We start from the raw sequence: 12,199 nt of genomic DNA on the forward strand, positions 1-12,199 counted from the left end.
TGCAGCTGAGGTCCTTGGAAGGGTCAGATGTGATAGCCCCCCAATCTGGTAAGGAGCTGGGCTATCTCCCTCGTAAGCACAGAGTGTTTTTTGCATCCCTAGCCTCAAAGAGTGGTGAATGGTGGATGATCACCACCAGACCCCTGGATGAGCAGAATGGGCGGCCTCTCCCCCTGTGCAGAACAGGCAGCAGCTGCTCCCCACTGGTGGCTGCACTCTTTCAAGGTTTTTCTGGGAGGGGCTTTAGAGGACGGCAGATGGAAACAACACAGGATAGCAAAGGCAAGGTCTGGAAGATCATAGAGACCCGTCCTGTGACCACAGTCTGACTGTGGGCTGAGCTGCTGGGAAAAGCACCCATGAGCAAGATCGTGTCTGTGTGGGTGGACACCTGAAGGAGGTTGAAGGAAGAAGAGAAGGTGAAGCAAAGACATTAGCTGGGTACCTCCTAGCATCTGTAGCTCCATGCTGCCTCCTTCACCTGCCCTCTTCTACCTCAGCACTGGGACCCTTGGAAAAGGCAAGGAGCTAAAGAGCAAAACCATGGGGAGCTGGAGGAGTTCCCACGAGCTCTGTAGTCATTCAGACACAGGGAGATCATGTTCCCAGTGGGCTCCAGCATCAAGTTGTTCCACTTTCTCAGACCTGGCAAATTTAAGGTGGCCTTCCTTAGCCTCTCAAATAAGGCACTTTTCCTGACTGGTCTTTTCTGCTCTTTATACAACTCTTAATGAATTTCAGGGTTTGCCCCTTGTAAAGCTGGGATTAGACAGAATTTTAATTAATATTAAGAGTAATACCTTTAATTGAAAATAGGGTCCATCTGAGGTGAAATCTTGGCCCTGCAAGAGTCAGTGAGAAGCTTGCCAATAATTTATTTGAGCCAGAATTGTACCCATTAGAGTTCAGGACAATTTCAGGGCTCTGGCTATTCCACAGGTTTAAAGAGAAAATGCCACAATTTGTTGTAATAACCCAGCTCCCTTGGATGAGCCAATTAAAGGAAGTTGGTACAGAGCAGGAGGGAAAAACAGGATGGCAAGGAGAATGCTGAAATGCTACCATACCAGCAGGGTGACATTCTCCTGGTGATGCTCCTCACACTGCGACCAAAGCTTGAAGATGGAGTGAGCACCTTCATCCATCCTCCATCCCTCTCCTTGCACACCCAGCTCATGTCCAAGTTGTGCCAATCGGTTGTGCCTGGCCTTTCTGGAGTCTGGCTTGCTCCAGTGCGTGGAAAACTCTAGCTCTAATTAGGTGCTGGTCAAAATCACACTTTGACAGCCTCTGCTTTGCAACTACCAACCATGCTCTTTTATCTCTGCCTTCTTCAGCCCATGCTCAATGCACCTGCTTCTCTCTCCAGGATGTGGTATTAATTGCTTCTCTCTGTTGGCTTCTTCTTGAGTCAGGTTTGAACTTCTCATCCTCAGCTCCCTAACTCTATCTTTCCTCTCTTTTCTGTTTAGCTTCTGATCATTCTTCCCGGTCTCCTGACCACTCTAGTTCCAAGCTCTCTCAAAGGCTTGGCACTTCAGCTGAGTGCTATTCTGAGTGCACTTCTGGCTTTGTGTTATTATGTGCACCATCCCAGATATGCCCTCTACATTTCCCTTTTTCATGTCCATGCAATACCTGCTGCCAGCATACTGCCTGTCACTGACATCTCTGGGTGTTAGAAAATGGTAATTACTTCAGTAATTACCATTACAAATTACATTGCAGCTGGGTGAGAAACAAGAATTACACCAATCGTGCAGTGTCTTCAGGGCCCCGCCCTTCCTGCTCTATAGCAGCCGTGCTGAAAGAGCAGAGAGGGCTGAGGTGAGGGCAGAGGTTTGACAAGATTTGACAGGCAGTTCCTGTGTGGATGGAGAATGGGATTTTAAGACATCCACAGTAAACATTGATGAGGGCTTTAGAGACTAGTGAGACCAAGTCAATCAATCCACTGCTTTACAGGTGGCAGAAGTGATGATATGATAATGAAGCTCCAGCCAGTAAGCCAGTGTGCTGCTGCTTCCAGAGCAGCCCGCAAGGCACAATGGAGAAGCCCTGTGGAGAGGGAATTACAATAATTGAGCCAAATGGCCATGTAGGTGTTTACTGCTCTTGCATGGTCATCAGGGGGTGCAGTAAATTGCACTACTGGCTGAAAACAAAGAATGCACTTTGGTCCCCCACCTTCCCTGTTTCCAGAGCCAGCAGAGATGCTGCAGGACCCTGATGCTTTGACAGCACACTGGTATGGGCTGCAGTGCAGGGCAATGACACTTGGTTGTGAAGAGCCAAATCAGAGCAACTTTGCAAAGCTAGCACATTAATCTGTAGCAGAAGCTTAGTTTTAAAAACATGGGACCTTTGGACCACTGAGAGATGCTGCAATAAGGAATGTTGTCCGGCCTCATGTCCTGGTCATGCTGTTATGAGATGACCCTGGTTGGGACACCTGAATCCAGAAGCTACCCAGTCATTTTGGCGCTCAGGCTGTACCTGCTCAGGCCCAGAGCTGTGGCCCCAAGCTCATAGGGCTGCACCTATGGTGCAGGGAGGTGAAGGAAAAGGGTGGGCAGGCCTTTGGGGCAGCAATGATGCCATTTGTGCTGATGGGTTTGACATGATGTATTAGAAATGCTGTATTAGAAACGCATCTATGAGAGAGAGGCTTGTAAAATATTTTTATTTTGTATTCATACCTTTTAGAAATGTTTTTATGAGATTGTATCTGTGTCTCACCGATAACAGTGTCCTGAGTCAATTGATTATAGCACAGTCCCTCCAAACTATATCCATTTATGTCATAGCCTGGCACATTCAACACTTGAAATACTTTCCTGTTTATAAATGATCTCTAGTCTGACGTTGAGGCAGTTAATGATATAGCTAAATCTATAACCCTGAAAAGGGACCCAAATAAAAACAAGTAGCTGTATGAACTTTGTGCAAAGTTTTCTTTTACAGCCAAGTGTCCACAAGAAAACAAATATATTGGCCACTTCTCCTTAGATTCGAGCTCCCCACCATGGCCCGCCTGCTAGTGAATGTACTTTGGAGCTGGTCTGGCTCAGTGTGGTACCAAAATGGCTGCAGATGCTGCAGCCTTGTCACAGGTCCAGCTTGAGGACTGGATGTCCTGGGGTTAGGGAGGCAAAGCTGAACAGGCAATTTACTTGACTGCTGTCTCCCTCTGGACCCCACTGCTGTTGTGGTTTTGTCTCTATCTCAGGCAATCTCATCTCCCAAGGTTTGTAAGATTCCTCCTCCTGCCAATCTAGCCTCTACAAGGTATTTCAGCAGCTGATGTGAATGATTATTGGCCTGCTGTGGATTTCAGATGGTGCATCAGTGCCACCCATGACAGTGCTTGCTCCTCAGCAGAGAGAGTACTGTCCTTGTCCTGCTGCAGTGACTGAGAGGGAGCTTCAGATGTAGGCAACTTGTTTTTGTAGTTTATCACTTTTTCTATAAATATTTCCCTTTGAGATGTGCTTTCTCTTGCTTCCTTCAGCTCATAGGTGGTATATTTTGTAAAGTTTGATAATATTTTTTTTGACTGATCTGTTTCTTCAGTTAGCAGGATAGCATGTATTTAGCACCACAGGTATCTTCCAGATTGTGTTTTTCCTCTTACTGCAGTTTGATAGAGTAACTCCAGCATAGCCCTCAGCTGCTCTGCTCACACCCAGATTCGAGGTTGTCATTATGCTGGAGGACAATTTGGTTATGAAAAATGGTTTTAAGACAGCACAAGATTCAGTAGGACCCAGAGCCTGGAGGAACCATTGTCTTGAGAACACGAGACCCCAAGGACAGCCACAGGAAGCCCATCTTGCTATAGCACATCTGCCGCTGCTCTGCGCCAGGGTTTGTCCTCCATCTCTTCAAAGCCTTATCCCAGGGCAGCTCTGAGCAGGAAGGGAGCTTCCCTGCTACACAGAGGTTTCTGAACAACCTCTTGTGGTATCCAGCCTGCCACCTTCTGCAGGCTCCAGCAGCCACTTTAGGACTGCTCATTGTAACTCCCACTGAGGACTCCATCCCTGAAGGGGTGTCATAGCTCTACCAGCACGAAAACAGGGCAACCATGACCAACAAGTGACGCCAGTTGTGCTGCAAAGCCCATGGCAGCCCTCTGGGAAGCAGAGTTATGCTACCATCAAAACATAGCTGTGGCGTAGGCGCCCCAAACTGTTCCCCTGGCAGCTCAGTGCATCCTTGGCTCATATCCCAGAGCTACATCTCTCCCATTTTTCCCTGTGGCAGGTGGTTCCTGGGGATCTCCTCACCTTTACCTCCCATTTCCTGATAATTTTCTCCCAACAATCATAAAATTTTAATACAATTTGAGTATTTTGGGGTTGGAACAGAGGCAATGATCCATTAGCATTGCCTTGGGTGTGCTCACTGTCCTCCAGACCCACCCCAACAGACTCAAAGCAGCCCCCAAAACAGCCTGGCTGACCTCATGGGGCAACAGCAAGGCCGAAATGCTGGAGAGGGCTGGTCTGACCAGAGGAGCTGATGTCATCCCAGAGCCATGACGCTTCCCCTGACCAAGTGTAATGGACTGAGCCCACAAAAGCTGTAGCCCTCAAAAAAAATTGAAGTTGTCCTCAATGAGTTGCCACTAGTTCATTCCCTTAATCCCCTGCATTTGTTGTCCCTAACTCATCCATCATTGCATTGCATCTCTTGTGCAACATTACCCCTTCACCTCTGACACCCCGAACTCCAGCAGCCTCCAGAACCCTGTTTTGCAGGGTGAAAGGTCAGTGCTAGCTCTGGTCCCTGGCAAGCACAGACAAGCAGTGGCTTGGTGACACGTGGGCTGGTCGGGGTGATGTCGGCTGAGTGGCTTGGGCTGCTGGAGCTGATGTCCGTGCCTGACTAGCATGGATTTGCACATGAAAAAATTTGTTGGAAGGATGCTGTGGGGGAGGTCACAAGGGTTATAGAAAAGGAATCCACGGTCTTTCTGTGGAGAGACAAAAATGGAAATTTTAACCTTGTCTGAAGATCAGAAATCAGCTGAAGAGCCTGGTTTGACATTAATGAGCTGAGAGCAGAAGACTGGCCTCTCTGGAGGTGCCTGCCCTCAATTTATCCATTTTCTCCCTACTAAAATCATGGCACTCCTGGGGAGGACAGCTCCAAAGCCCATCTCAATTTGTCACTTGAATGAAGTGTTTGATCAGAGAGTTATTGTTGTTGTTATCATTATTATTATTTTAATATTTGAAGGCTGATAATGCCTTTGACCATAAGACAGAACTTATGAGCAAGACAAGTTCCCGTCCCAAGGCTTTGGGAGCACAATTTCAGCTTCCAGTTAGTCACAGGACATCAGAATGCTGCTCTTAATGAAAAACGATATGACGCATATGTGGTGTGAGTCATTACAATGTTAACTACAGTTAACTTCAAGCCCAGACATCGCCAGAATTGCTTTCCTCCCTGAAGATGATTCATGTGCCTCATGTGTGACAGCTCAGTCATTTTTTTGCTTATTCGAGTGAATTTCAATCCTTTTTAAGGGTTTGGGGGGCAAAGTCCTTCTGTTCCTATTTGACAAGTTGAATTTCCTTAATATGTTCACAGTCAGTTTCCCAGAGATTTGATACCAGAAATAAGAAAACAAGCAGAAATCAAGAGATTTGCAGGTCTGTGTGCAGGGGGTTGCATCAGGAGGCTGCCCTGGTGCAAGGCCCACTCCCCACTCGCCACAGCCATGAAGTGGAGAGTGCCCTCAACTGCTCATGAGTAGAGCACAAGCCCCCAGAGGAGGGTAGAGGGATGCTAAAGGGTCTGCAGCAGCCTACAGGATCCCAAAGACAGGGATGCAGCCCACCACTGCCCCTCTGAGCCAGCAAGGGACTGAGCACAAATAAGGAAGGTCCCTGTGGTGCTCACGCAGCTCCTCGCTGACATTTCCATCCTAACCCTGCTGCCTGCCTTTCGTCTGGGGCTTCAGCAGCCTGGTAAAGCTTCATTTCCAGAGGCATTGCCTCCTGCTAATAGCTGCAAAAGGAGGTCCCCAGGGATCACTCTGCCAGTCTCTAAAGAGGGTTTATTCAGCAATCAGTCAGTGGGAGACCTGCTATCATGCAAGTGATGGCCACCTCAGGTGGTGCCTCTGCCACTACATCACAGCATGTGGACAGTCTGAGAGCCCCCAGCTGCGGTGGCTGTCCATGTCCACATGCATAGACTGGGACACATCCTAGCTCAGCATGGGGGTTTTGGGGCAGAGCGGGACAACTCAGAAAAATGAGAGGGAACAGAAAAAAACAGTAAGTAGGATCTTTAATGAAGTGAAGCACCACAGTCCAGGCCCTTGTGAGAGAACAGGATTGAACCCTGTTGGCTCAAAGCCAGCTGTGGGACATGAGGAGTTTTCTCTTTGTCGTCTCCTCTGAAAACATGGCTGAATTTGCTCCATGCCCTTCAAGGCCCTAGGGACTAGTGGCTGCAGCCTGTACCAGCAGCAAAACCAGCTCTGGTAACAGGAAGGCTGGATCACATCTGTCAGCCATTGACCTCACTTCTCTCACAATCAGAGATGGGCAAGATTTGCCAGGCAACCACATGTCACAGATTCTATTCTTGGGAGGAATTATGTCAAAGTGAAGCCTTCAGTTTATGACTTAAATTCAACATAATAGGATACAGAAGCGCACAGACAGGCCTCAAACACTCTGCCCTGTCCCAAGCACATCTATATTTTTACAGCTGAAGCTCACTGAGCATTTTTTGTTTCAGGCTACACGGGAGTATACATAGATTTGAGGTTGTGTGGTTTCCCCCTTGATTTTCTTCATGACTCAGAGTTTTACCTTCAGCAGTTACAGAATCACAGTGAATCAGGCTGGAAGGACTGTTCTGAGGTCATCCATGGTGGACAAACAGTCCCACCACCAGCTCAGCATTTTTAAGAGACTGTTATCTTTCATGGCCAGATTTACCACAAAGCTCTGGCTGCGGGCGAAAACAGCCAAAGCATATGGAGCAGCTATTCTGGGTTTAGAGCTGCTTTGCTTTTCCAGAGCAATGCAAAGCAGCTAGACAGCACACAGGGTTCCCTTCCATATCGCACTCGTCCTCCAGATGTCTGCTATTTCGCTGAACATATCCCCTACATGACATGACTGCACCCATACACACCACCTCCTTCTCACTCCTTGGCCCCTTCATATTTTTGAAAATCCCACACTGCTGCCCAGCTCTCCCAGCCTACATCGCAGCTGGCTCTGGTCCAGGAGCATCAGCTCTGAGGACACTTGGAGTTCATGGAGGTCTCTTGCCCTCATGGGGACTTGCCCTTTTCCATGATGACCTCCATGTCCTGTCCTCCTAAGGCAGCTGTCCAGGAGAATGGGAGTTTCTTATGCTGTGAGGAGCTGGAGATTCTGCCACATACTTTAGGCATCCAGCAAGATTTCGTAGTTGGAGCAAGGAAAAGGTCACACTGAATATCTATCCACAGCATGTCAACTGGGAGCTTAATTACTGCAGAATTCAGGTGCTTTCCAAAAGTACCTCCTTCCTCCACCCACTGCACTCCAAAGAGCGGTGCCTGACACCTGGATACTGCTTCAGCACCACTCACAAGGGGTAAGAGGCCCCCCTTTGACATGGCTGCACGAGACACTCAGGGCTGTGGGTGATGGGCAGCAAGGGAGGGATAGGAAGGAATTCCCTGTGGATTTTACCGCACTGAAACATTTTAATCTTCAGCCTCCTCAGAAGACATTTGCTAAAAACGAAGACAGTGGCACTAATTCCAGAAGGATGTTATTCATATATATTGCAAACACGGGCTCCTCAGGAGCTTTAACTACATGTGAGGTTGGAGTTATCCATGTAATCAGGTCCTGACAAGATCTGATGCTGGGTGGTATGTTTCATAAGGGAACTGCATCTTATGCATTGTTTACTTCTGCCTCCTAAATGACCAGACTTCCTCATAAACACTTTAAAAACTTCATTCTGCCCTCCAGGGCTTAATGTCTCACTTTTACAGAAGACTTGGGGTTTTAAAACTGTATTTTTCACAATAAATGGGCTGAATCTGTCTTCTAATTGAAAAACCTCAACATATCCATAACAGCTGAATCATTACCAACACGGTACTGTAATATTTTTATTATTTTCTGTATCCCTCTATGAAAGCAATCTGACAGCATGTTCGGGGTTTTTTTTCCTCACTACTGTACATTAACCAGATGGTTTTCGCTCTATTGTCCGCAGATACACCCACATAATTTTTTTGCCTTCATGCTTCCAGTTAATTTAGAAATCACTAGTGATTATGAAGCATTGAAGTTGTTCCTTCCAATATGTTTTACCTTCCCCCTGTCCACGCTTAATTTCTTCTCCCATCACTCTGCCCAATTAATTAGCTTTGGCTCATCACTCTGAAGTTTCTCTCTTGTCTCTAGATTCCACTAATCTGATCATTTTTAATAGCTGCAAGTATAAGTTTAATCTGCTCCCCTCAGCCATCATAAATAGGTGCTTCAAATCCCCCCACACACCTCGCCGGCGCGAGGCGCACTGAGTGCCTCTGACAAGTGACTCCTGCCTGATGCTCTCTTGTCCTGCTGATGCAGTCGCCTGAGCAGCAATTACCAGTCATCTCAAGTGTGGTTTTTTCCCCTTTCATTGTGTTTTCACTCTCTATTTCTGTTTCTTTGAGGATGCTCTGCAGCTGAGCCCTCACCTTTGCGGAGACCTTCCAGTTATTGGGCGTTTTAGTAGTGTCTGTCCATTCCTGGCGCGAAATCTTTCATCTCAGCACTTTGCTTGCGATTGTTTGGCAGGAGTTCAGGCTTTAGTCTTGAGTGATCTGGGGGTTGTTTTTGGCCATCAAAAAAGTAGTGTTACCAAATTTGTCATGGCATATTTATCTGTTGCTATGTCTGTAGTTAAATGAAGCATGTGAAGCTCAGAATGTATTGGCAGGCAGATTTTAATGCTTGAGAGTAATGTTTTTAATGTAATCAAAAACAAAACCCCACCTTTCCATGCCAGGCAGGCCTGAAACACGAGTAGAGCCTTTTCCTCTTGTATATTATGTCTCCAGCAACATTTTTTCTAATTATTTTTTGAAGAGGTGCATCATTTGGATTGTATAACAAGTCCAATGGGATAGTGCATCAGCTAATATTTAATGTAATGAGATCTCATTTCCTTCTGCTGGATTAGTTCTCAACAGTCTCCCTTGCAGCTGAGAGCAAAGGGCCATTTTGATATCCATTTTCATTTCATTCATCCCAGTGGATGCATAAATACGACAAGAAGTTTCAGCAGAGTGGGAGGCTCAGTGCATTTTGCTACATTCCCTTCAGAGTCTGTCCCTATTCTTTTTATGGGCAGGAAAGTTTCCAAGTGGCAGCTTATCCTCAGTGCCCCAGAAGTGTTTTATCTCTGGCTGACTCTTCCAGGTCACATAGCCTTTGCCTCATGTCACCTCCCAGGGACACTGCCCACCTCTAACCTGGACTGAATGGCTGTGGTTATAAAAGAAAAGCCCCAAACCACAGAACAGGCTGATTTTCATCGTACCTCCACAAGCATGTACATAACTGCGTGTGCATACGTTTCTCTCAGAGCCGCTCCAGGTCAGAGAGGCTTTGATTTGGGATGGTAATGTGACCTTCTCATTGTTAAAGCAGGAGAAACTGTAGCTCTGCTGCTAAAGCAGCGTATCTGTAAAAGCTGGTGAGGGCTAATCCTCTGTCCAGCCAGGCAACTGCTGCACCTGCACATTGCTCCAGGGATACCTGTGGCTCTGGTGAAGGATGGAGCAGCCATCCCCAGCTGAAGGGAGGAGCTGATCAAGAACCAGGGACAGCTGTGGTGGAGGTGACCATGCACAGCATTGTAGCGGTGTTGCCTCCGTGAGCTATCCTCTATGCTCCCGGCCTTCTGCATGTGGAATAGACAACAAAGCTCTCTGGGCCTCAGGAAGCCATGGATGAAGATGCTTCATCCAGCAACTGAGTTTTTCTTTCACCCTCTCCCAGGACAGGGAAAGTTAGGGTTTAGAGCACGTCTTGCTTCCCTATAACTCCACAGCCAAGAGGCTGTCCTTCAGGAATGAGGCCTCTTTGCCTTTAATTACCCCATGCTGGCTGGACAGGGCTGCTTGGGATCTCATAACTGAGGCAGACAGTGGGACTGGGAAGGAGGCACTCAGTGGTGACCACATCCCCAGGAGCCCCCAAGGTCATGAGCAGGACCCTTATGGGGACTTTGACTCGGGTAAGGTGATTGCCACCAAACCTCTTTGTTCCCACCCATGCCACAGCAAGTCCCACTGACACCCTTGCTTCCTCACAGGGCTGCAGCTCACCCCACACCCACATTGTATCTTCAGGTGTGCACAGACAGAGCTTTACCTCACACTTGCCAGCACTTTGCCGTAACTGGGGTCATCAGGGCTGAAGAAACCTCTACAAGTCATCGACTCTGTCTCTGTGTCCCAAGTCACATTCTGAAGCCACTTCCAAAGTATTCTTCTAATCTGGATTGACAGACCTAGGATGGCAGAGATGTAAAACTTCCTTTACTGCACCCCTAGCCCTTTCCTGTCTGTCCCACTCCCTTGGGACATGGGGACAACTATTTCCTTCTTAGATTCCCCTCAAGCTATGCTGGCCCTGTCTGGACACAGGAACATTTTCTCTGGAGATCGCTCTGCTCATAGCAGCAGCCTTTGCGCTTTGGCTGACATCCTCAAAGACAGCTTCCCCGCTGAGGCCCCCATCATGGGGTTTGCATTTTGGGCTCAAATCCTCCCCATACCTCCTGGGTGTTGTCAACAGTGGGACGCAGATATTCTCCTCAGGGAGGGAAATACGGCCACCTGTCACCGCTTCTTTGGGCAACACATGCACTTCAGTTCTGTTGCTAGCCCGTGTAATTCAGCCCTTTTAGCTCTGCAAAAGGGTGTCTCATCTGCTTCTGGAAAGATGTGCAGCTATCTGAGAGCTGAACAGAGGGGAGGCTGCCCTGCCGACCTCCTTCCCTAGTCAGTGCCCCAGCCCCTCTGGTAATGGGACCTTGAGACCCAGCTGCCCTGGTACACAGCCCATCAGCTGTCAGTCCAGCTCCTGGAAGAAACTGGGAGGTGTTAGAGTCAAGCCCGGACCTTCAGACAGACACGTTGTACTGAGAAGACACAGCATAGTCCCAGGGGAGCCTCAGAGGGTGGGCTGCAGAGGGTGACAGCTGGGTAGTATTGCTGCTGGGCACGGGTGGCTGTGGGTCGCACCTGGGTGTGCCTGTCACGGACTGCTCCCGGCGAAGCCGCCCTGAGGATGGGTGAGGGCAAGCGGCTCTCTGCCGCTCGAGCAGGTCACTGTGGATAGACCGGGCTCCAGCCGCGCCTGTATCTGCCAACAGTCGTCTCGGTGCTGGGTGGTCCTGAAGTGGGGAAAACTATTAGGAGGACACCTAGGGAGTTTAAAAATAGCAGGGCATCGCTGCAGGGCTCGGGGAGCTGCCGGAGGGTGAGGGAGCACCACGAGCTCCCCGGGACATTTTGGGGGGGGGTGGGTGGGAACGGACTCAGGAGGAAAGGGCTGTTGGGGCTGTGCTGTTGACCCTTGCCGTGCTGGTGCAAACCCGGGTTACCTGCACTAATCGGAGTGATGCCCCGATGCGTGTGGGGCAAATCAGCCTGCCACTCCAGTCCTTACGGAGCAGGGCAGAAAAATACCTGACTGAGCCAGCAAACGAGCCGGCTGCCCCTGGGGTGCAGCCCCCAGGCCGGGCTGCCCGTCCCTTCAGCCCCGGCTCGGGCAGCGAGAAATCGCTTTTATCCTTTTCCTTTAAACTCTGCTCGCTGGCGCTGGGTCTTTCCCTTGCTGGGGGAGTGGGAAGGGCTGCGCCCTGGGAAATGCAGCGATCCGAAGAGAAAGGAGAGAGTTCGCGCCGTGTTATCGGGAGCAGCAGCAGCAGCAGTCACGTCGGGAGCAGCGGCGCGGCTCCCCTCAGCCAGCCCTCGAGTCGCTGATCGCCCCGGCGCGGCTCTGCGGGCGCGGCGGTGAGGCGCGGTCCGGCGCGGCGGCGGCCGGAGCTCCGCGCCGCTCCCCGCCGTGCCTCTGCGCTGCCCGCTCCGGCACCGGCCGGGGCTCCGCCGCTCCCGCCGCTCCCCACGGCCGCGGCCGGGCCCGCCGCAGGGCCGCCGGGC

The sequence above is a fragment of the Hirundo rustica genome, chromosome 6 (assembly GCF_015227805.2).
Source record: "Hirundo rustica isolate bHirRus1 chromosome 6, bHirRus1.pri.v3, whole genome shotgun sequence".
Lineage (NCBI taxonomy): Eukaryota > Metazoa > Chordata > Aves > Passeriformes > Hirundinidae > Hirundo > Hirundo rustica.